At 37.3% G+C, this 25,892-nt stretch overlaps 1 long non-coding RNA gene across 4 annotated transcripts in view; it reads right to left on the reverse strand.

Moving 5' to 3' along the window:
* Window positions 1-553: 553 nt before the first annotated feature.
* Window positions 554-25,892, reverse strand: part of LOC110597857 (uncharacterized) — a 95,617-nt gene continuing 70,278 nt past the window's right edge. For all 4 annotated transcript variants that reach the window (XR_013440378.1, XR_013440379.1, XR_013440377.1 and 1 more), the window contains 4 exons: window positions 13,314-13,413; window positions 4,930-5,091; window positions 4,582-4,830; window positions 554-859 (listed from right to left, as the gene is read on the reverse strand). This is a non-coding gene — a long non-coding RNA (uncharacterized LOC110597857). The remainder of the gene's footprint in view (window positions 860-4,581; window positions 4,831-4,929; window positions 5,092-13,313; window positions 13,414-25,892) is intronic.

Raw genomic sequence — 25,892 nt, forward strand, 5'->3', positions numbered from 1 at the left:
TTTCCTTGCTTCCACCCACTCCTCCTAACCTTGTTCTCTCTTCTTTTCCTTTCATTTATTTTCAAATATTTGAATGTCTCCTAAATTTCATGGGCATTACAAAGGCCTGGAAATATAGGATTTAAATGGGAATATATCAGATTTAAAAGATGAATATGATTATAATAGAAGAACTCTGGAGGCATGTGTGGTATCATGGATTTCCTTCACTATATTCTATTTTTGACAGCAATATATTTACATTATTCTGTAATTTAAAGGAGTTATCAGTATTGGGGTTCTTGCAAAGTCCTTTTCCTTATCTATAATTATTTTACAGATTTTAGCAAGAGTCAAATTCTAAATTTTATAGATTTAAAATAAGCATCAAAGTTAGAATTAAATGGACAACAATTTCCCCATGTTATGTAAATCAGATGTGGGGAGGAGGGGCATGGTTCTTTTGGCACTATGAATGAGTAGTTTCTAAGGAAAAGGTACCATTTGTCCATTTAGGGAAGTGTAGACATTTTCAAAGCCCATCGCATTATATGGAGGAAAAGGAGAGGCAAAAGAGAAACAAATAATTTTTATTAGGAGTCCCATTGAAAAAATACAGAAAGCCAGTAAAAATAAGTACTTGTCAATATTCAATATTAAAACAGTTCCAGCAAAAATAAACATACAGAAAACAGTCAAAATGAATAGAGGTGAGTAGTAAATATTAAACAGTTCAAGTACAAAAAAATATATTAAACTATTGATCCAACCCGGGCATGTAAGGCCCATATGAAAAGGAGGTGGAACAAGACATTCTTGAAGAAGTCTTTTCTTTCTCAAGGTGCTGCTTACATCCAAAGGTGTTGTCTTAGACTAACATCTGAAGGAGGGGCGGGTACAGGAGGGAGAGAGAAGGGAACAGGAGGAGAAAGAGGGAAGGAAGGAAGAAAAACTAATATTTCATGAGCTTTAAAAAAAGATATAATGTTAAATACTTTGTTAGGCACTACATGCATTTTATCCTCATAATAGCCTTACAAAGTGGGAATTGCTGCTCCCCATTTTCTAGATAAGGAAAGAGGCCCACCCAGTTTAAATCCCTTGCCCCAAGTCACACAGCTGAAGTTGGAGCAATTAGAACCCAGCTTCACTCCAAAGGCTGCCTTCCCTTCTCTGTCATCAGTCTTCCACCACCCCACCCCCTGCAGCACAAAACAGCTCAGTGGATTGATGGCACTCAAGAGGTGTTGCCCTAACCCATATAACGTATACCTTTTTTGGGTTTTTTTTTTTTTTTTTTTTTTTAGAGCTTGGGAGTAGAGAAATCTGGACCACATTTCCAAGAAGGTAAATCTGACTTGTTTAATTCTTCTCTGTTTCAGAAGTAAGACCTCAACAGTTGACGAAAAAAAAAAGGCATAGAAGGATTGAATGCTGCCTACCAGAGTGGTGGGTTACCATAGCTCCCCTAGAGGATGTTCATTAGTAGAGAACGGAGAAGAACATGATAAACAGAAATGCGCTATCCCGGATGTGCATGTTAATCAATGATGACGAAGATGAACCAACTCTTGGCACCTAGATTCCTCAGCCGTCAAAAATCTAAGAATAAAGAAACTCAGGAACACCAAGCATGTCGCAGAGCTATACACTAGGTCATCGCTCCATCACGTCCACAGCTCCACAGGCTAACGTTCTCTATAGTGATGGCCCCTTCTTAGTTGATGATTTTTCACAATGTATTTCATGGCTTCCATCCCTACATGAGACTTTATTACTATCACATAGGAATAAAAAGCCATAAAGCACTAGAGTGAATTTATCTTGGTCGGATGCAAAAACTTATTTTCTTCACATGACTTCACAACCATTTCAAAGCTAACCAATCATTTCATGCTACATTAAGGAACATTTTAAACTACACATAAGTGACAGGAAGCACACTTAAATTGTGACATCACAAATTAACAAGATTTTATCCTTCAACGACATTCTTAGCTACAAGGACCAGGAAACAAGACCAGGAGACACTCAGCAACATTCAGCCATAGAATTCACCAAAAACAAAGGACACTGGGGAGAATTCCTGGAGAAAAGCTCATCACTTTGACATTGAACTTGGAAACACATAAGGAAAGACAGAAGACAGACAGATCACCGAAACAAACTGAAACCAGGGGAATTATTCCAAGCCTCTTGCTTCAACTTCTCCCTCAGGAATCTGTCTTATATACCCACTGCCCATTTTTAGATGTTTCATTTGGGAGTGGGTGGGGAGGAGGGACTTCGTACCTGCTTGCACTATGTAAGCATTAAGCCTCCTACAACTAAATAACAAAAAGGAAAGAAAGAATCAAGCCTAAGGGACATACTAAGGGACAATAAGTACGAACTGCTCATCTAGAGCCTCTCATAGAGACTGACACCATCCCCCAGCCCCAGCTATGGAAACAAATATCTAACTATACCAGAAACAATGATGTGCACTGATATCACTCAGCAATCTAAATAGCTCAGGTCCAAACTCCAAGAACATTTTTTTAATGCTGCATTAAATTGATGTAGCTCTTGGTATTATTAAGCATTTTAAGTGGCCACACTGAACCCAGGACCACTCCAGGACCACTGAAAACTCAATGCTGTAAGTTTCCATGATTTTTCTGTTTTTTTATCGAAAATAAACCTGAGGTGCCTATTTACCGAACAGCATACCAGACTATTAAACACTGCCCTCTGCTTTATAAAAATGTATTGTATTACTGAAATTCAAATTAAAAAAAAAAAAACAAGAACTTGATTTTCTCTTTAGCAGTAAAGTCTAGGCAAGCTATTTCCACCTAGAGGTTAGTATAATGGACTCTTCGTTTATGTGAATCACAAGGAGACTGGAAATAGTTAAATGAAAGGAAGTGCATACATAAATTCAATTATCATGCATGAAACATGCAAATGATTTAAGCGCTGCATCTGAAACTCTAGTTTATATTCATTAATCTCAGGTTGCACTTTTGAAGGAGAAAGACATGCTAATTGGGTCCAGATTAATGCACTCCCAAACCTCTCCAATTTGTTTTTAGGTGAGGGTTAAATGATATGTATTAAAATAAACACAGCTGCTCATCTGCCTCCACCTCTTACCTCCTCGCCCCACCTCTACCGCTACCCCCAGCTGGTTCACTCCACCCCCCCTATACAAGCCCAGCTGGCTCACCTCCCCTACCTCACCTCTACTTCCCTTAGAGGTGGTATTAAAAAGCCTTCCCATTGTCCTTCTGAAAATACCCTGGTTGTTCTCAACCCCATTTCTTAATCCTTTTAGTATTTTCTCTTTCCCCACAAGCCACCAAGCTCCAAAAAGAGAGTCAACCACATCTCAGTCCTGATGATGCTTAACTGTGGCGTTAAGAAAGTGTACTAATGGGACAGCAGTCAGGCCTTTTCTCCTACAGTGCGGCTTTTCTACAAGTCTGGGCCTGAGGCCTTTAGACCAGGACCAATGGGTAGTTTGAAAGAGCCCAGGCACATGCCTGCTCAAAGCCAAAACTGCTTAAGGTTGGCATGGCGATCCTGTGACTCCGTTATGTGGGAAACTAGAGAATCGGGAGAGAACGTGGGGGTTTTGTGGCATTCTTTCTCTGTGGTTCACAAAGAACCCTTGCTTTCCCACTCCCGCCTCCCTGGCCAAATTAGCCTTAGAACAAGAAAGTGATTTTATTATTTATTTACTTACTTCTTTTTATTGGAACATTAGTTTGGGATGCAAAGAAATAGCATGTTTTTAGGGAGGATCTTATCTTGTGGGTAATGAAGCTTTTGAAGTAGTAAAATACTCTGGTCCTGATCTTTAGAAAAATGAAACAAAAGAAGGACATGAGCTACTGGGAATAAACTCAGGTGTGAAGCACGGATAGAAGGAAACTTCTTTGAAAGAACAGACATCAAGGAGTTAAACCAGCCACACACACACAAAAAAAAAAAAAAAGAAAGAAAAGAAAAACAAAAGGACTTCAAATTAATTTCACAGCAAAAGTGATGTTTAATTTGAATCATGCTTGTCCCAAAGGGAAAAGGTCAGTCCTGTCATTTGATTCATATCTCCTCCTCTTTCTCCTTTCATATGAATTAAAAATTCAGATTGACCATTAATCATGAAGTGATATATATTCCTGTTTTTTTTTTTTTTTTCTGTTCCAAAACTCAAATGAAAAACTTTGGATCACATTTGAGTACCCATCGGTTGGCTAATTCTCCCAACCTGTGTTCACAACAGAGAAAAGACAAGAACAAGGGCACAGGCAGGCACACACGGGGACAGAGATCACCGGACAGACACTCACAGCAATGCACACGAATACAGACAGCTGGGAACCGTCACAGGCTCAGAGAGAACTTTCCACCTAAATTGATTTCTGCATATTTGCAAATGTAAAATTAGTCATCGTAAATAACAACAAGGGCGAGACCAGGATTAAATCTGTCAACCAATGTCCTGACAGATGCCCTGAGCACTGGTTAGGAAATACACTTAGGATAGTCAATGCTCCTAAAAGAGAAAACGATTATCCGCTAACCAAACCCTAAGTACAAGCTAAAGATATTCACCTCATGAAGTCATTCCTCAACTAGCCCCTTGGCACTCGCTGGAATTATTCGCAGCACGAGCTCAACTTTCTCATTTTCTGCTGTCTCCATGTGGGTAATTTCTTTCTCATGATTAAAAGTGAGCTTGGCAGATCCTTCAAAGCGTGGTTTGGGGTGTGTTGGGGCTCCAAGGGCAGCCTTTGTCTAAGCAGGTTTCGAATAATTCATCACTGGACCAGTAGATGGGCAGGTCAGGGGATATGCACGCACCTAAAATGATTTTTTTTTTAAAAAAGGGAAACTTTATAGACATCTTTATATAAACACATTTTTATACTGAATCATGCTGCTGACAGATGAACTATTTACCTCGAAAGAATAGGGCAGGCTTTTCTCTCCCAAACAATCGCTCCGGCCTTCTGAATGTCATCCAGAAGCGATTCTGTCTCCTTCGACTTACCCAGCATCTGAGGTTGTGAGATAACCCTTGTAGCATTGGCCTCCTTCCCTGGCCCCTTCATTATTAGCCTCCTGGTGGGCGAGATAGAATACAGTGAATGTAATAACCCTACTCCACACAACAGGCTCGCTCTCTCTTTTAAATTGAAAATCCCCTTATTACAAAACAAGGGGTGTTCTTTTTCTTCTACCTTTAAGTAGGACTGCCACATTCATTGCTTTTTACAAAAACGCAGCTGCTTTCTAAGCTACAGATAAATAGAATCTGCTAGGCGGTAATTCGACTCAGTCTGAATGCATTATTTTCTAAGACACTTTGGCGAGGGGCTTTTTATTATAAACTGGAAGGAATGAGGAAAGTCCTTTTCTCTTCTAATTATGAATGTGTTTTGTTCCCTACTATTAACCTACAATGTCAGATTGATCTTCTTCTTCCTTTTCTGCAGCCAGTTCAATAAATCAACATTTTTTTTTCTGGAAAATTAGAGGGCTAATGATTAAGTCTTCATGAACTTCAATGGTAAAAATAAAAAATAGCACAAAGAAAAAGCAAATGCAAATGCTGGAGCCATAAATATAGACAAGGAAGTGGCCCTCTGATGTCCGAGGAAATGAACTTTGTTGTGACACCCAAAAGTTTAGACAGACGATATTTACTTGTTAATTCATTAAATTTTAATAAAGTTAAAGGTTTCAAGGCCTCTTATTATATTTGTTCATCTAGAAAGGACAAAAATATAGAGATATAGGAAAACGTTTCTCTATAGTGTGCCCACACTTCTTATGTTCATTGTTTCCTTGTTCACTATGGATAATAGTAATTTTATGATTCTCACACTGCCCAAAGCCAAAGAAGAACTAAAACAAGAGGAGTCAGGGTGACAGTGTATGGAATCTGAAATTGTGCTGACATTGTTTTACCTTCAAAGATAAACACTGAGAAAAAAAAATGTTGAGTTCCTAATAATATCAGAAGGCAGTCGAGAAACTTCAGCAGCCTAGGTGTTGGTTTAATTTTGATCCCAATGTTGATGCGTCTGACCATAATATTACAACCAACTATGGTGGCGGTGCTCTAGGTCTATATGGATATATTGCCTTGCCAAGGGGGGAAATCCCACAGGGTATCAGTGGGGTTCCAATTAAGGAAAAATAAATACTGCTGTAGCCCTGACTGTAAGCGGAGGTTCCCCGGGTATCACAGCCCAGAGGCAGGTGCTGAAAGCACAGATTGAAAGCTGAGGCTGTCACTCTTCTGCCCTCCACAGTAAGAGAAAGCAAAGTGGTGGAGATGAACTGGGTCCGGCAGATTGTTTCAGAATGATTTTATTCTTGCTTGCTTATATTATTTTGAGTTTGGTTTCAAAAAGGGTGACAGTGAGAATCAAAGAGACCTTGTACAAAGCATCAAGTCTTTCATGAACCCTGATCTGAGATCACATGCATATTCAAGAGCCCTAAGACCCAAGTTAGAGAGAAAGAGAGAAGCACAGAAAGAAATCTTGAAATCTTATTTGTGTCTAAAAACCAGGCTCCCTTTCCTGTGTAGTTCTGTCTGAAATTTTTATAAGGAAGATATTTATCACAAGTGAGATGTTGACTGAATTTTCAGAGTACCCACTCCAGGAAAAGGGTATACGCAGTGAATGGCGGTGACAGCTTTTGAGATTCTACTGCTCTGCTTAGATTTGAATCAATTTTCTGTCCTCTGATATGCCTGGGAACAAATGATGCCCCGTCAGGCTGTCGGCCACAGCATCAGGAGTCTAAGGGAGGCTGAGCAGCCCAGCAGCCTGGCTTACCCAGGATAAATAGCCAAGCCCCTTCCCTGAGACACAAATTGAAGTATATTAAACATTGCCATGAGAGCGAAATTGAATCCCTTCACGTCCGTATTTGCATTGAGCTGACATCATAGTAACAAGCCCGCTTTGGCAATCAAGAATGTTTATTTTTGTAATAGACATGTGAACCAAACAGAAGAAAAAAAAATATTTCAGTTGTATAGTTGAAGAAATTTAATTTACTATATATCCTAATAGAGAAACATAATATTTTTATAGAAACAGGTTTTCCTGGGCTACCTACAAAAGTCTTTTTGAGGATCTGCTTTCCTCAATCCTTTCTTGAACCCTTTTGACTCTGGCCATTCATTAACAGACAAAAGGTAGATGGGCAGGGTACCTTCTGAGCATGTAAGGACAACATGTGATCACCATCTCTTGCCACTTGCATTATCATTTTAAGGTAATAAAAAAAGTATGCTGCCCAGCATGTGAACCACCAATCAGAACCCTTGGCCTTCATTAAACTTTCAAAATAATGATGTTAGGAGCTCTAGGGAAAGTAACTCAATAGCAAAAGAGGCAGAGATGGCCATTCTGTGGAAGAAGACTGGAACACTGCTTAACTCTGAGGCTTCACTTTGTTCTGTCTTTGGGAAAAGAAAACAAAGGAGAAGGAGAAATGAAGTAAAGTGGAGGAAGAGCAGAAAGGGGTGAAGGAGGAGGAGGGCAGGTGTTGAAGGAAGAAGAGAAAGAGAAAGGAGGAAATGTCCAGAGGCCACCCAGCACAACAAATGAATTATTTTGTTCCTCTCCGTGCAAAAATATTTCTCTTCATACAATTCTCCTGCCACTTAAGAGGAAATTCAGTTTTTAAGCTCTTTAAGCCTCTCTTCCCCTTGTAAGTTGAATTCCTGCAAAGATGAAGTGAGGTTAGACAAGTTATCTAGCAGCTGCCCTACAAACAGTAGTTATCTAATAAGAAGTAGCTGTTATTTTTCTTGGCCTCTCAATCTCAATGTTGCTTTAATTTCCCAGCCATTCCACAAACTCAGAGAACACCCCAGCAAATAAAAGAACCTAGTACACACCAGCCCCAGACAGCACCACCGCTTTCCTTTTTCCAACCCATTCAAATCACCTTCTGCTTCCAGTAGAAAGTCTGAACATTGACTTTGTTTTACTTCCAGGTCCTAAAGGGCAAGAAAGATGATGTATCTTAGCAAAAGAGGAGACACTAAATGTATAATGATTAGATCCACTCTGTGTACTGAAAAGGCTTAATAGTTATAGTCCAGTTCCAACAGACTAAGAGGTGACATCCACAGGGAGAGAGTAGAAACCATTTGGTTTTAGAGTTGCTGCCTTCTAATCCCAAACTCAAGTGAGCATGCGCATCTCACACGGAGGTGTGGGGGGCGGCTGGTGTGCACCCAGACACATGCACCTGCATTAACAACCTCTCAGGTGCACTGCAGCTCCACTCAAGAATCAAACCTCCTTTAATTACAGCACCTGACAGTCTTCCCTCTTCCCCAGCTGGTGATAAAGACACTAAGCTTATTGCAAATACTGGGTAAATCTGAATTGGTAAAACAGCCAGAATACTTTATCTTTGCTAAATAAAATACCAGCTAGCCATAAAGGACAGCATCAGGAGGGTGACTCAATTATTAAGATGGATTAAATTTCCAGGGACAAAATAGCAACTTACTCTTAAACATATTTTCTAGATTTCATTTTAACCTAAATATTTTGTGTTACATGGGAAAAATATATAAGCTTTAATATGAAGATGAACAATGGTATGAGTATACTTAGTGTTTTTAGGGACAGAGCACATTGCTGTGAATAAAAAAGAGTCTGTCTTCATAACCTCTTCCCCACGCCTACTTTCTAAATAGGGCTGTTTGAAATAATCTCATTTCTATAAAGCCACGTATTTTACGAGATCAAACTTGACAAATTAGTGGACAAGAAAATACACTCTCTGAGAAGGGCAACTTCAAAAAGACATCCTCCTCCTGATGGCTGTTTGCCCATGAACATGACTTCCAAGCCCAAAAGAGGCTCCAAGCTCCACTGACCACAGGAAATTCCAGCCAAGATTCTAATCTCTGCAGAAGGCAGTAAGCAGCCATGGACAGAGACAGCAAGACAGAGTGTGCTTTCGAACATGACGTGTTCTACAAATGAGAGAACACCCAGAATCACATTCTGCACAGAGATGCTCAGAATATGAAAAGGAAGACAAGCTTTTTAAGTCTCGTCAAGGCTTCCTGACACCCAACGCTTTCATGGGGTCAAGGAATGTGTCCCTAGCTTCTGTTTTCTGTTCTCCTTCAGGGAACACAGTGAAGAATGAGGCCACTCAGCTGCCTTTTAGCATGTCACACTTGGATAACTCCCTTCTTTACCAGGGAGTGTGTCCGCTGCATTTGGACTCACAGAAGAAAAAACAAAATCGATGTAGAACAAAAGGAAATTTGTATATTTTGGCCCCTTCTATTTAAAAAATTTTAAAATGCCTATGATATAATTAATATGAAAAAATACATATAATAAAGTTTATTAAAACACAAATCATATGGGTAAAAACAGATGTAAGATAGGATGGAATTTACTAACTAGTTAAATTCAACAAGGGCTTCTCAAAGGACAAAATGCCCACTAATCTTCTCTTGCTAATATTTTGCTTTTGAAGGCGACAATAAATGGAAAGTTGTCATGACTGTAGATTCCAGAGTGTGATCCTTTAGCAAAAAAAAACTGAGAAGAGGAAAAGAGATGAGATGCATGGATTCCAGTGTTGAATGGATGCTAGGGCCAAGATGCAAAGAATAGATAAGTTAGAGCTTCGAAGGAACTAAATTTGAAGCCAGACAGTAAAACGGATTGAACCTTATTACCTCTAGTCCCTGAGAAATTCCCGAGACAGTTGGATGCAATTTGAAAAGGTCAAAAAAATATTTCCTGCACAGCATTACCGCTTCATGGTTTAAGGGTGTACATTTGTGAGATGCCAACTCTAATCATTTTTATTGACTTTGCTTTCCAGAGACAGACAGACAGTCTGGGAGACAAGACCAGTAGATAAGAGAAAGGCAATCTTATAAATGAAAATTTCTCTTATTTTGTTCTCTCACTTGTGACTGTGAACATTTCCAAATCATGCCTATTTAAAGAGAAATTACACTAACATCCCATTGAAGACTGACAGGATGGAAATGAAATCTGGGGAAGTAGTGCTATAATTCTAGTGAGTCTATTTCCTTTTAATTGCTATTTTTTCCACTTCTCTATGCTAAACATTGGGAAAGGTAAATGATGTTGTACTTTAATCTACATGTGGATGTTTAAAGTGAAATACCATAGAGCACACCAGAGTAACTTATTGTCAAAATTTCTTTTGAAAAATGGCTCCATGAAAGAGGTAAATCCACAGGAAAAGGTGAAGATTAAACAAAACATAAATATGCACTCAATATATTATTTTATAAAAGGCTCTAATGTCATTAGAATGCTTTCAAATACAAAGAAAAAAGGTTTCTCTTTTTACTTTAAATGAGATTTATATGCAATAAGAGCCTTTTTAGCAAACAATCTGTGGGTCTTTTTTTTTTTTTTTTGTCAAGTCACACTGGCTTTTGTGATTTTTTTTAAAAACTTTGCCTAATACAGGATGCAAGATCCATTCCAACTTTGCAAAATTTTAATTAATATCTGTCTTTTCTTTGTGGGAGGAGTCATGTGTTTCAGAGGCAAACACAAACAAGCCTATTTACTCTTGTTGAGCTGCAAAGCTAAAATTTTTCAGTGGCCTTGGGACCTGTGTGCAGGCTTTGGTATGATGCTCTGGATGTCTGAGGCTGTCCTAGAAGCTCAGTAGGGCTTTTCAACCACAAGATGTTGTTTCCTATGCATGTCCTTCATTCTAATCAATTCCACACCCCATACCACTTGAGGATGTCATGCTGTAGCCTGTAACCCACCAGGTCACCATTACAGGAACACAAGAAACCAACTGCAAAACGGCTTTCAAAATATCAGGTCCCCAGAAGGAAAATGAAAAAAGCAAGTTTATTAGCTAGACATCTGGATTCTTGGCAGTAAGGCTAGAAATAACTTGCTTATAACCTGCTTTATTTCTTTCTACTTCACCTGGATATTTGGCATTGATTAGAAACAAGCAATTAAATTTAGTAAATCTCTAAAATCTTCACCTTATACAACATCTTAGACTTTTTTTAAAGTAAATTTTTACTGAAACTGTGATGATGCACACAGCCAATCACACTTAAAACTTGAGACTTTCCACATCGTTATTTTTGATGGTTCTGTTTTAGTAGCAGAAAAAATATTTCATATGTGTATCGTTTGATTTCTACTACCTAAGTTCTCCATGAGCAAAAATTATAAAACTTGTCCAACCATTAATATCATGAATAGTGATAATCCTAAAAATAAGATATCCATGATAATAGAAATAATGACCATTAGTTGAGCACTTACTAGATGTGGACATCTTGCAAATATGCCATCCCCTTTTTTCTTCACAGCCAAAAGTAAATTAAATGTGATTAAAAAAGAAAAAAAAAAAAAAACTTCTCCTAATGTTAGCTACCCACAAGGAGAATGAAGAACGGAGGTAAAAAGTATTCATCTAGGCTGAAAATGAGTATGTATTGATGGTGGGACTCAAACCCAGGCTTTTCTAATTCTAGTTCCTATTATTTCAAAGTTGTGAGCTTCTACCCACGCTCCAAAGGCATTTCAGAATCAGGTGTTCCAGTTCTCTCAGCTCACACAACACTCTTGGAGCTGGGTCGATTGAATATTTGCTGCCTATGAACCCTGGGCCTTGCCCACCTGCGTATGCCAAAGTCCACAATGTCCACCACCTTCCAGAGCTACCACAAATGGTTGTTTCCTGGTGTCTTTCCTTTCCTCATAGAACTTAGTTGGCAAAGAGAATCACAAACAGATAGCAGCCTTCTTAATCAGGCTGTGTAGTTCACTGGCACCTAATAAATTGTGGAGCCTAATGGCACACAAATTGCTTTTCTATTTGAATTATCTCTAAATTATGCTCAGAGATGAGCAAGAAGATAAAATTTCATCTTAGCTGGGGCTGCATTAAGGCCAAATGTGTTAGTTTAATGAATCATTCTTCGAATACAACTTTAAAAGGGAAAATCTGTAGCTATTTTGTTATTATCACAGGCAAAGAAGTAGAATAAAAAGAAAATGATGATGGGTCACAAGGGCTGGGCGCATAAAACCTTGCAGGTTCTTTGATTGCAACAAAATGTAGCAAACATTACTAGCCTCCAACAAAATGTTATTTTATCATTATTTGACAAATGTTTATTCTAGCCAGTTTACCAACTATCTCCCTAGCAATGACTCTTCCTATTTATATAGATTATGACTGTAAGTAAAACACCCCAGCACATGTTGGGCAGGTCCCTGTCTTCACCTGCCTTGGGGAGGCTCTTTCTGATCTCCTGCTGCCTGGGGAGAGCCTAGTTTACTTGTCAGGCCCCCCTTGCAGAAGCAGATCTTTCTTCCAAACCTGAAAGGAAACCCTCCTACTTACAAAGCCTGCTGGAGCTCAGGAGTCAGTAGGAGAAATACCAGCAGCGAGGCTACACTTCCTATAGAGTGACGTCCCTGTTAACGTCTAACAGCAAAAGCATTTAAAAAAAAACAGAAAGGTCCTTAGGGGCAGCTCCACAAAAGTAGAGTTAGGAAAAATCAAGCAAAGAGGAGGCTGACCAGGAAGTGAGCTTAAATCTGCAGTAGGAATCCCCCACTGTTTCTGGCTCCTTGCTCTTCTGAAGCCAAGAGCAAGGCAGAGAACAATACAGAGGAATGTAATATGAGGTCTTTTCTAGGAGCCCCTGAAGTGCTTGGGAACAAAAGGAGTCCAATTTCCATCCAAGGGAGAGGTAAAAAAATACCCTTCCCAATCATCAAAGTTTTAATATCTCATGTCAAGGAATTAAATTGTAAGTCTTGTTTATCTTCAAAAAAAAAAGGTGCCTGAAAAATATTTTTAAGATAGGCTAATTGGCTAACTTCTATCTTCAAAGTAAATTATAATTTCACACACACACACACACACACACACACACACACACACACACACAATCTCTGTAATAAAAGCACTGGAAGAAAACATCAAGCTCGCTTATTATACGAGATTTCCATTTTACCTGATTCTTCCTGTAAGCACAAACTCAGCTTCAGGCATTAATATCATTAGAATTAACTTTCTAGAAATGATGCTAAGAAACAATGGCATTCAATTAAAACATGGTATTATTTGTAGCAGTAGAAGCAGTTAACACACCTCAAACGCTGTGAGAGAATGAAAACAGCCCTTTCTTTCCCCTCTCTGGATAAAACAGTGTAATTTAGCAATTTCTAAAAGCCTATTATTAAGATTTTTATTTTAATCATTCTTCCAACATTTCAATGTCACAATGTTATAAATGCTTTGTGTACCTGGCTGTCCTTCTCACGAGGATTTTGGTAGTATGAGAACCCAAATGTTATCCCAGTCCATTTTCTTTGAATTACAGGATTCTCCAGAGCATATTATTTCCTGTTAGGAGAGAGCATGGCTTAATTTTTTCTGAATAATTTTCAAAATCAAATTTGAAAGTTTTCATGAGAGATGATCCTCCCTGGTGGGTGATATGAAGCATAACCTGAGGGGCAAACATGAAAATAATTAGCATAAAGCATATTAGCATATAGATGCCTTTGAAATAATAAACAGCAGAAAACCAAATGCTTATCCCCAAAAGAAAGTTATGAGAAAATATGAAATTAATGTACACTTCTCGCATGACAACTCTAAGCCTGAAACCCAAACTGAATCCTCCCTTTCCATGCAGGGTACAATGACCAGGGAGATGGAGAGGCAACTCCCAAGCCAGCTCTCCTTGGCTCTGTTTGCTAATTATCACAACATGAATATTCTCTATTTACCCTTTGCTGCATGCTACCCCTTCTTCCTTTTAAAAGAAAAATATGGCAGGAAAACCAAGTATCTTCCTTTCCCTTCTTTTGAGAGTTACCACCAGATGTTCAATTGCAATATTCTGTTTTTCCTTATTTCTTCCCCCTTCTCCTATCTAGCTTTCTAGGTTTTTTCTAGATGGCTTGCCAAATGCTGAGCTTGGGGATTCAATTATCAAGAAAACCGAGGACCCTCCACTAAAAAATGGGACACGACTTTGTGCTTTATAACAATGGGCCATGAAATCCAATGATTCTTTTTTATATTTCAAGAACATAAATATTCTTGAGACACAAAGACAACATGCTGTGGTTGATAGGAAGAATATGGCCTTTGGAGTCACATTTTAAAACCTTAAAAAAATGGCTTGATACAATTAGTTTCAGTTTTTTCTTCTACCAAATAGTGATGATATTGTCCATTTCTCTGGGCTGTGATAATTAGAAGGTATATATGTAAACTACCTGAAACATTGTAGGTGCTCAATAAAGGTAGCTCCATTTATCTTCCTCAATGGCCTTAATAAAGACTCAGAAAAATGAGAAATTATACCCCAATTGATTCAAATGTATGAATTTCCAAGATCATTGTAATGTCATGTGTAGCTAATAAAAAAAATAAATTGAAAAAAAATTTTAAAAAAGACTCCATAATTTTCTGATTCTAGGACTTAGTAAGCCAAATACCATCCGATCCCCTTTTTGCATGTATGTGGGTAAATGCATGGCCCCAAAGACATTTATTCAGGAAAGATGCCATAAAATATGTCATTTTGTTCTAACCCATGTTGGCATGGGATTTTGGAGAGTGCTATAAATTGTACTGGAAACAATAAGGTGAAGGAAATTAAGATCCTGCGAATATAATTAATTCCATGGGGCCAAGAATGGGGTTTTAAATTGAACTTTGCAACAACTGATAAGAACCCACAAATATTTTGTGTGATTCAAAGGAAGTAAGGACCTGTGGTCTGTATGCCTGTAATCCCAGTAGCTTGGGAAGTTGAGGCCGGAGTACCACAAGTTTGAAGCCAGCTTAGGCAACTTACTGAGACCCTGTCTCAAAAACAAAATTAAAAGGGGCTGGGGATGTAGTTCACTGGCAGAGTGTCCCTGGGTTCAATACCCAGCAACACACACACACACACAAAGTAATTTCATGCTAACTGTGCATTAAATTATCTGCCATGGGTGAATTTCCTAAGCAAGCCTCAGGCTGAATAGTTGAAACAAAATGTGTTTATATCTAAACACCATACATATTATTTTGGTCCTACTAATATACAGTTATTTTTAATGGTTGTACAAACAACCCTTAGAATACAAGGGAAGGGTGTTTCTTCAGTTACACTAGTCAATTATCTCAATTTGTTTTCAACTTTGAACTTTTGATTGAGGCTAATTACTTAACCAATGTGCGTTTTGGTGTCTTGGCATATAAAATGAGATAGGAAACATTTATTCTAAAATACTGAATTCTGTAGGAATTTGAAAGTCAGTCTTGGTCTATGTCCTTTCTTTCTCTTTCCATGCAGCACAGATCTCAAACCTGCCCCTCATTATCCAATACTTGCTCATAGGTCAACTGTTCCATCAAAATCTTCCTACCAATTCCACCTCATCAATGCCTCACAAGCTGCTGATACATAGTAATGGGACTGGGGCAGGGAAAATCTTAAGAAAGAAAAACCCCTACAGATATGCTTTCTTTGTGAGTTTATGGCAAGCAGAGTGAGGAGAAAGTTCCATGGTTTTGCATGAACGAGTTGCAAAACCATTTGAACTTAACCTCATTGAGCCTTAACCTGGAGGCAGACAATCCTGCTGAATTTCTTCTTCCCTGGGGCCTAATATGGGCCTCATTTATTACCTTTGGGGGATAGTTTCAAAATTAAAACATTTAGAAAGAAATAGTAAATAAACCAAAAGATGGTGCTTCTTTGGTGTTCAGGATGTGAAAACATTTTGATTATCTACATGCTTCTGAAAATGGTTCCTCTGGCTCTGAAGGTAAAGGGCATTTTTTTTAATCAATCAAATAAATACATAGGTATACAAAAGGTACTCTCAACACTATGGCAGTCATATGGTAAGGTAAAACCTATTCCCTTCTGTGCTCCAAAAAGGATTGAAGGCACTATCGATTTGTGCCCTTAAGAATATTTCAACTTCTTATACGGCTTTGTTTAATGCTTATTATGGAAAGATGAATTTGTTCTATAGTCAGTTTTAGAGTTTAAAACCATAAAAAATAAATGAAAAAAAGAACCTTTTCAAGTCAATTTCTATTAGTTATTTAAAAAATTCAGTGAGTTGACTTTTCTTTGTTTTTACTTTTATTTTTTAATATGGTCAGAAATGACTTTTTGCATTCAGACTGGAAAGGAAGAAGTTAAAATGTCCTTGTTTGCAGACAATATGATCTTCTCTATAGAAATCCCTAAAGACTCTACCAGAAAACTGTTAGAATTAATAAACAAATTCAGTAAAGTGGCAGAATACAAAATCAATATACAAAAATCAGTAGCATTTCTATGCACTAATAATAAACTATCTGAAAAAAATAAGAAAAACAATCTCATTTATAATGGATACAAAAAAATAAAACACTTAGGAATAAATATAACCAAGGAAATGAAATACTACACACTGGAAACTATGAAGCATTAATAAAATAAATTGAAACCACAAATAAATGGTAATATACCCCCCATTCATAGATTGGAAGAATTAATTTTGCTAGTGTACCCATATTGCCCAAAGTGATCTATAGATTTAACACAATCCCTACCAAAATCTCAATGAAATTTTTCACTGAAATAGAAACAAACAAACAAACAAACAAAAAACCCCTAAAATTCCCATAGGACTACAAAATAAACAAAGAACTCTTGAGCATAAACAAAAACAAAACCAAAGTAAAAGTGCTACAAAACCGACTTCAAAATATACTACAAAGCTATAGTATTAAAACAGATGAAAACAGCATGTTGCTAGCATATAAAACATACCCACAGACCTATGGAATGGACGAGAGAGCTCAGAAATAAATCAACCCATTAATAGTCAATTGATTTTCAGCAAAGGTGCCAAGAATGGGGGAAAGATAGACTCTTTAATAAATGGATGTCTGGGGAAACTGGACAACCATATGAAGAACAAATTAAATCTTATCTCACACCATATACAAAAATCAACTCAACTAGATTAAAGAATTAAATGACAGAGCTGATACTTTACGACTAGTAGAAGAAAACATAGGAAAAGACCTCTATGACATCAGTCTGGGCAAGGATTTTGGGATATGACCCAGAAAGTACACGAACAATAAAAGTAAAAATGAACACATGAGAATTATAGAAAACTAAAAAGGCTCTGCATAGTAAAGGAAACAATCAACAGAAGAAGAGACAACCTATGGAATGAGAGAAGATATTTGCAAAACATAGTAGTTAATATTCAAAATATATGGAGAACTCAATTCAACAACAAGAAGATGAATAATCCATTTAAAAAGTGGGCATAGGACTCAAAGAGAGATTTCTCAAAAGAAGACATTCAAATGGCCACCAAGTATATGAAAAAAAAAAATGTGGAAGACAACTAATTATCAGAGAAATGCAAATTAAGAGCACAATGAGATATCACCTCACACCTGTCAGAATGGCTATTATCAAAAGATGAAAGACAATGTGTTGGCAAGAATGTGGAGAAATAAGAACACTTGTATACCCTTGGTGGGAATGTAAATTAGTACAGCCATTATGGAAACCAGGATATGGAAGTTTCTCAAAGACATTAAAAATAAGACTACCATATGATCCAGGAATTTACGTACTTGGAGTAAATCCAAAGGAAATGAAATTAGTATGCCAAATGAAATTAGTAACCCCACATTTACTACGGCATTGTTTATAACCACCAAGATCTGAAATTAACCTAAGCATCCACCAACAGATGTATGGATAAGAAAATATGGCATATATCCACAACCAAACGCTATTTGGTCTTTCAAAAGAAGGAAATCTGTCATTTGTAATAACAATGATGAATCCAGAAGATGCTATGTTTAGTGAAACTAGTCAGGCACAGAAAGACCTCACCTATATGGGGAATCTAAAGAGTTGAATTCATGGAGGGTAGAAGGGTGATTTACACCAGCTGGAGGGGGGAGATGGGAGGTAAGGGCTTTAGGAAATGTTGTCTAAGGATATAAAATTTCAGTTAGGAAGAATAATTCCAAGGGATCTACTGTGCAACAACGTGACTGAAGTTAACAACAATGTATTGTATTCTTGAAAATCCTGAGTTTAAGAGCTTTCACACAAAAAAAAAATTAAGTGGAGGTAATGCATATATTAATTAGCTCCATTTAAATTTTCATTTATTGGGATTTGTTACCATGGACAACATTGCTAAGCGCTCCACAAGAATTTCCTCATTCAGTTAATAGGGGAAGAAATTGATATCTTAGCACATTAGGTAATAACAAGATTGTATTACATATAAATACTCATTACACAGAAAAAATCAGTAGGAGTGTGTGAACCCAAACAAAAGCTATTTCAGTTTTGAATGGGATTTATGAGACTGAGTAGTTCCGGAGAGGAAGGTGGATGACAATCGATTTTGGCAGCTAGACTGATTGGAGGAGGTGGCAGGGAAATGAACAGGTGAAACACTACTACTGTGTGGAAAGATAATAGGAAGTGTTGCAGGGAGGAACACAATTCAGATGTGTCTCTGAATTGCAATGGAGTCCCAGTACACAAATGTACCCCTGAAAATTGTGTCATTCTTTTGAGGTGTTATCAACTACTAGATTCTGCACACTGTTTCTACATATCTGGAGGGCATTTTCATCCATTTTGAGGGAATTTGTCCCACATAAGTGTCCCAGCACTTATGTGGGACAAATCCTCCTGAGGAATAGCAACTCACCTTTAATACAGACCTCCCGAAATCCAGCTGAGCAGACCGTGCTTCTTGTTAAAATTTCTACTACATGTTTTAATTCCAAACCTAAATTTCATTATCCTTTCACAATTTGTACAAGAAGAAAAACTTGAATAACCATAAACAAGCCAAGATAACATCTCCAATACCAATTATTCCATTGAGCTCAGAGATATGCTTTGGGTTTGTTAACACAATATTTTAGCTGGCCCAGAAACCCACAGTGTTTATTTACAGCATAAATCATCTAGTTTCCTTCTCTTTTTCCTTTTATGTTGAAGGTTAAGTAGGTAGGCAAATCAATGAAGAGAGCAACAGAAAATAGGAAAAGCGATTGTACAGATTCCTAATTCCCCTTGCACCACTGGACTGAACTGAATAGCAGATTTAAGAATCACGCAGAACTGATAGATCATGCTTAGGTGATGATTTTTTTGCTAATTGAAAGGGTGCATACAGTTTTGAGATGTCTTGTTTTAAAATCCCGAAAGCCATACTTTAACAATACATGATGTAGAAGATCGGACAGGAAGGTTCAAAACCTGGCTGGGTAGCATAGTATCTGTGCTTCAGGTTTCCATTCATAAAACAGGGAGAATAAAAGCCCCCTCCTCTCAGGGTGTTTGTCAGGATTCGATGTGAAGTGCTTGCGACAGTGACTGGTACATAGTAAACATTATATAAATGTCAGGCAGTGTCATCACCATTATTACAACCCCATGTTCATTGTTTAGGAGACAACATCTCCACATTATACTGGCATCAGCCCAACAGAGAACCAAATGCCATTTCATTACCTCTATGAGAGCCAATTCCTTCATTATCTCATATAGTGTGTGTACTGCATGCCAAACCGTACACTATTAGGGCAGCAAAATGTCCTATCCTTCCAGAGTTGTAGAGGAATGGCAGACAACAGGTAAACTCATAAAGGAATATCAGGGAGTGAATGGTGAGTACTATAGAGGAAGCTAAAGGAAGGTAGAAAAACACAAAGTGGCCTTTTTTTCTGTCCCCAGATTCAGCCTGTTTGACAAAAAAAACTTAGTGCACGTTTTTGCTTTTCCTCCGAGAGGAATTCTCAGACCGTCATTCTAGGTAACTGCTTCACTGAAATCCAAACCAGTTGGATAAAACAAAAATAATCCAACATATGAATGCATCCACACAGACATATGTACACTGGTTTTCTAAAATGTAATGTGTACGTAATTTCCCGAATGGCTGGTTGTCATATCCATCTGGTCTTATTTCCATAGCACTCGAATGCATCACGAAGATATAAACCCTAAAAGCTAGAAAACAGAATTTAAATACCCAAACACATAAGAGGTATGTTTTCAAAAGCAGCAGACCTCAAGTGAGCACTGTGGTAACTTCATTAACTCCTCTGGCCAGAGTTGAGAGTAGCTGAGACTGAGCAGAAAAGCCACAGGACATGAAAGACATTCCACCGCAGACCTCATTAAGTGGGCTTAAGGCAAGCTTGACAAGCTAATGACAAAAATCTAATTTGGAATTTCTGGTCCTAAGAACTCTGAGCAAGTCCACATACACCAAAATTCTATAATGCGTGCTATCAGAAGAGGCAGCACCCACTGTCAATTAGGCCTACAGAGTTCACAAACCAAAGGCCAGGGATGAACAGGGCCCCGATCCACACACTGAACAGGAATTCTTGTTCTATGTGCTTCTGGTTTGGGCTCTGGTCCTATTTCAATTGCACAGATGTCATAGGTTCCTAAATTAACAGGGGTCTCCAGGGAAATGTTCAGTGGACTGCACATAGTGAACAAAGCCATGGCTAGATCCAGACACCACATGGTACAGAAAGCATTTTCTTGCTCTTGTTTGCCATTTCTCTAAAAGCCCTCTCCTATTTCTAGATTCTGTCAGCACCTATGGGATTTGGACCATGTTGGATTTCACTTACTTATATGCCATTTCATAATTCTCTGGTTGCTCTAGGTGTGTGTAGGTTCACTTATAACTACTTTTTATGTTCCTTGAATGGAAAAGCATTCACTTTCATGAAATAATAGTGATTGGATGTATGTGTGCTACACAGAGTGGGAAGTACCTTACAAATACAATCTTCATATAAATCTTATCATAATCAATCAACCCAATTTTATTGACAAGGAAGCTGAAGATTCACATAAGTTGTCAACCTCTAGTAAGTGAAGAACCAAGGACATAAATTCAGACCACCTGATTTCAAAGCTCATGTCTCTGTATTCTACTACCCAGTGCAAGGGGGAATAAATGCTATTGAATGAATACATGAATGACTATCCTTCTAAAATAAGAATTTACCACTTTAACTCTACTGCACTTGCAGTAATAGGTTTATTATCATAAAGTAGTTACTTAGAAACCTTGAAGGCACTATCCCTTAAACTTTCCATATTCTTATAGTGCTTTTGAAAATACCTCACAAATAGAAGATATTTAGAAAATTTTTATGGAATCAGTGAAATCTTTTAACCCAAGAAAACAAACTATGAATTCATGAGATGGCTTTCTTGGGATATTATCCTTCTCCTGTAACTAACTTCATTATAAGAGGGGAGAATAGATTTTGTTTTTCCTGGAATCTAGTTCGATATGCTAATTTCTTAAGAAATCCCTAGACATCTCCCCATGTTTACATCTCCAAGACTAAGGGATACCTAAGCTTCTGGTCCCAGCTTTTCTGCCATTAGCCTGCCACATTTTCATAGTAATAGAAATGGTAATATTTAACTATTATAAGCAATATAATAGATCAGAATATTTTAATAAATGTGTATCGAGGAGAAACTAACCCCATACACCTTTCAAAATGTGGACAGTACCTAGATGTCACAATGTCCTCATCCCTGGACCCTATATTGAGATGTAGTATTATTCTCATGGGACATTACTCTCATTGCCAATATAATGTAGAGAAACTAGCTTCTTTTTCCAAACAGTTTAGAAAAAGATTCCAAGTGCATTTTACCTTCATTCTTTCCTGCTCTTCACTGCAGTAAGAGAACTTAGGTAATAAAGAAGAATGCAATGCTCCTGGGAAGAATGTCTTATTGCTGGGAAATCACAGAAGGTAACATGTACAGAATTAGTTTGGATCAATGAAATGTTAGATAGCTGTAAGAAATTATTAGAAGAAAAGGAAGTCAGAAATTCATGTATTATATACTTCCAGGAAGCCATGTATTTCATTTTGTCTTTTGATATATGTTTATAAACACACATACATATGCACACATGCAAACGCATATATGTACACATATATATAACATACTGGTGGGATTAAAAATAGACTTTCACTACAGAAGAGTTTAAGTAAGTTAATGAGTGCTACATTTTAAGTTTTTCTCTAATTGCCTTTGTTGATCTGACAGAGCTACTACATTAAATCTAGTAGTTATGGCTCTACTTCCTTTTAACTTGATATTAAAAGGAAGTGTTTATATACATTATTCAATTTATTCATCATATCATCATCATACATAGACATTGCCCATCTTTTACGATGGGTAAACCAAGGCCCAAAAGAATTAAGAAAATGCCCCAAGATTACACTTCAGTAAGTGACAGAGGCAAAAATCTAAATTTAGTTCTACTTGTCTACAAAGCTTTGCTTATCCATTCAAATCCCATCCATTTACCCAAGAGCATTGTGCGCTATATTTTTCAGGGTACAATTCAAATATATTTCATCCTTCGTGAAATGTGAGAGTTCCTTTGAATTGAATACAAGCTAATCGAAAATGTGCAACTTTTTCAAAATAACCAGTAGCTTTCCAAATTTTTAATGCCCTCAGAGGGTTTATGTTCCTGGGGTTAGATGGCACACCACATCTTTTAATATAGGAACTGAGAGGTACAAATGGGATTAATGGCCACGGTTTTTAATTCATTGGCAACCTCCACTTAATCCAGGAGCACTCTGAGAGCCCTACTGTGTGCATACCACCCCTTTGGGATAAAGCTGAGTGCAGGGAGAAGACAGACCCTAGCAAAGAAGTAACGAGTTCCCTCAGGGAGCCTACTATCCATCCTCTAGAAAGGAACAGAGTAAGGAAGCAGTGAGAGTCAAATTAATCTGAGAATACATTAGCAATACTTAGAAGTCATAAAACTAAATCAAAATTTCTTCAAAGGATTAAGTCCTACAGCCTTTAACTCAGTCAGACCTGCCTCCCCCACATGCCAATTAGAGTTCAAAGAAAAGATTCATACACTTCATTTGCAGATCTGTTGAACCTTGGGCACAAGTGATAAATCCTTAATAAGTCAGAAAGATAGCTGTATTTATTCTTAAAATTAACTAATTTGCACACCGAGGTTAAGTGATTTGCCTCAAGACAATTCATTGGAATGTTTGATAAAACTCCATAAAAATTCCATTTCTGATTTGACATCCCTGACCTGCTTTCCCATTTTCAAATTACCCTGTAGAAATGCTCACATGTGTCAATAAGGACTCCAATGCAAGACAAGTCTATATCTATACATGGAGACAAAATAACAACAACTCTTACTAAAATACCCAGAAAATCTCAGGATGAGCAAAGAATGCCCCAGCCATTGTTCCCTATAGTACAGAGAGCTGTGCTTCTGAGGGAGGAGTTTACTTCCTTTGTCTAGGTCCTAAAAGCAGACTTAGATTTTTCAGCAGTTGCTTTAGAGAAGCTGGCAGTACAGAAAGTAAACATCCCAGACAAATCGAACTGGTTGGCTGAATCTGGCATCTAAATTGAATTCTTTGCTTAGCTGATTTACTTACACACACACACACACACACACACACACACACACACACACACACACACTATAACACTGAACTCTCTTGGTCCTTCCATAGAACATTCAGCAACAAAACCTTTCAAGTCTTCACCTCAAAGAATATAGAAACGTGCACTAAATACCATAATGCAAAAGTGATGATCAAAGGCAACAGAACTCTGAAGGTAACTTTCACGTTTTTTTTTTTCCTGAAAGTATACTATTAAACAATCGTACACATGAATTTAATGTTTAAAATACTGAGATTAGCTTCCTGATGAGACAGCAAGCAGCAACAATATCTTATTATTGACATTGGTATAGAAAATGGAACATAAAGAGCACAAACATTCAATATATAGTGTTATTTTTTTTTCCACTTTTGATGAAAGTGACCTCAAGTACTTTATGATTCTTCTGGACCAGTTTAATGGTGCTTTATCATTTTTATAGCAAAAAATGTCACTAGAACAGAGCCATTGCCCAAATTCCTCATTATACTATTCAACGCCATTGTGATTTTGCTAGATCTTAACCTATCCCAGAGAACCCAAATTACACAAAACTTTGGGGATAGAAATTAGCATAATTGAAATAATTCAATTTTGGGTAATTATAATTCTCACTTAAAACTAAATTAAATATGCCAAACTATAATTATGTTCAAATTTGCATTGTGAAAATTATCCCCATTTTGCTCATGGCATCTTAAAATATCTAATAGAGGATCTGAAGCCCTCAGGTTAGGTCAAGAGGCCTCAACTTCCCAGCCTTTGGGAAGAGGAGACTTATTACACATTAAGCACAGTTATTTAGTCTCTTGGGAAAGGAAAGAGAGCCATTATTTCTTTACTGGATGATGTGCAGGATTTGTACCATAATCTTCAGATTCTTCTAAGTTATAGTGCCATTAATGAGAGCTGAGTGCCACAGCAGAAGGTGAAAGATTAATGCTCTCTTTGTAGAAAAACCTTAAACAAAGCAGGTCGTGTTTTTGGACAGAGATAACAGGAAACAAAGACACAAAAAAAGGCTGCAACATTTCAAACCAGGCCCCTGAAAAACAAGCATTGCTTTGTGATCCATTTAAAAATAATAAAAGATTTGAGATCATCTAAAAGCAACAAACACTCACCTTTAGGCCCATGAGATACTCAAGGATTTTTAAGAATTCTAAGATCAATTCTTTACAAATATTATTTGCTTCGTATGCAAAAGGAAAAACAATAAAATAAAATACTACTCAGTGTAAGCTGTCTATTTAACTAACCTTTCTGCAATAAGATGAAATTAACCAGTTGATGTGATTAAACTTGCAAGATGGTTTATTTATCTTTATCTTTTGGAGAGTGGGTGGATATAATCTGCAAATATATTGGTCAAGAAATAGATGAGTCTATATGCACAGGGCTGGCATCTTGTCAAAGCCCACAATGAGTTTCTCACAAAAAAAAAACATATGAATATATCTCCAGTTGAGTAAAATATTCACATTAATAACAGAATAAGGCAGAAGAACCCTGGCTGACATCCCATCTGTTCTTACGAATTAAATTTAGAAATCATATGTAATATAGACATTTCTTTCTGAATATCATAAAACCCTGACATATCCAGGCTTTCATTAGAAAGCTCCACAATGTGACTTGAATAACAATCTGTCTTAGCTAATTAGTATTTTCAGTTTAGCATATTCACTTCCAGACATATTGCTGTTTGCACATGGTAATTTAGGTAAACAGATACCATCCACAGCTGCATCAATTAACACTGCTAATCAAAACTGAATTCAGGTAATTAGGCACATTTATGCAAAAAATTGTGTAATTTTGGGGAAAAAAGCTAGATTCTTCAGTAATATGTCAATAAGTAAAAATCTCATTTTTAGATGAAGAACGAGGGGAGAGAAATCATCATTAATATATACATCACGCACCCAGAGTAACATTCCTAAATTAAATCTCAATCTGTAATTGGCCTGTATTTTCAGAAATTGGATCATATTTTTCATAAATGTTTGCTTCAATGTTTCCATATAGTAAAGTTGATTCATATCTGCCTAAGGGCTTAATCATCATCAAGCAAGACTCAAATGGTTAATGAATTCTCAAGTATTTATATAATTAGAAGGGATGTTGGTCAAACTTAGTCTTCCATCTTGCTTAGCATCTCTGGGGGAAGATTCTTTCAGTGTGTCTCATTTTATGGTTTACTTTAATTTTCTCTTCTACAAAGTACTTGGCATTTAGAATCACAATAATATTTTCTTATTTTTCTGCCGACACTCTTCAACATTCCTACTTCTACTTAATGCCCTTTAGTTGCTTTTCC

This window comes from Ictidomys tridecemlineatus, chromosome 6 (genome assembly GCF_052094955.1).
Source record: "Ictidomys tridecemlineatus isolate mIctTri1 chromosome 6, mIctTri1.hap1, whole genome shotgun sequence".
NCBI classification, from domain to species: domain Eukaryota; kingdom Metazoa; phylum Chordata; class Mammalia; order Rodentia; family Sciuridae; genus Ictidomys; species Ictidomys tridecemlineatus.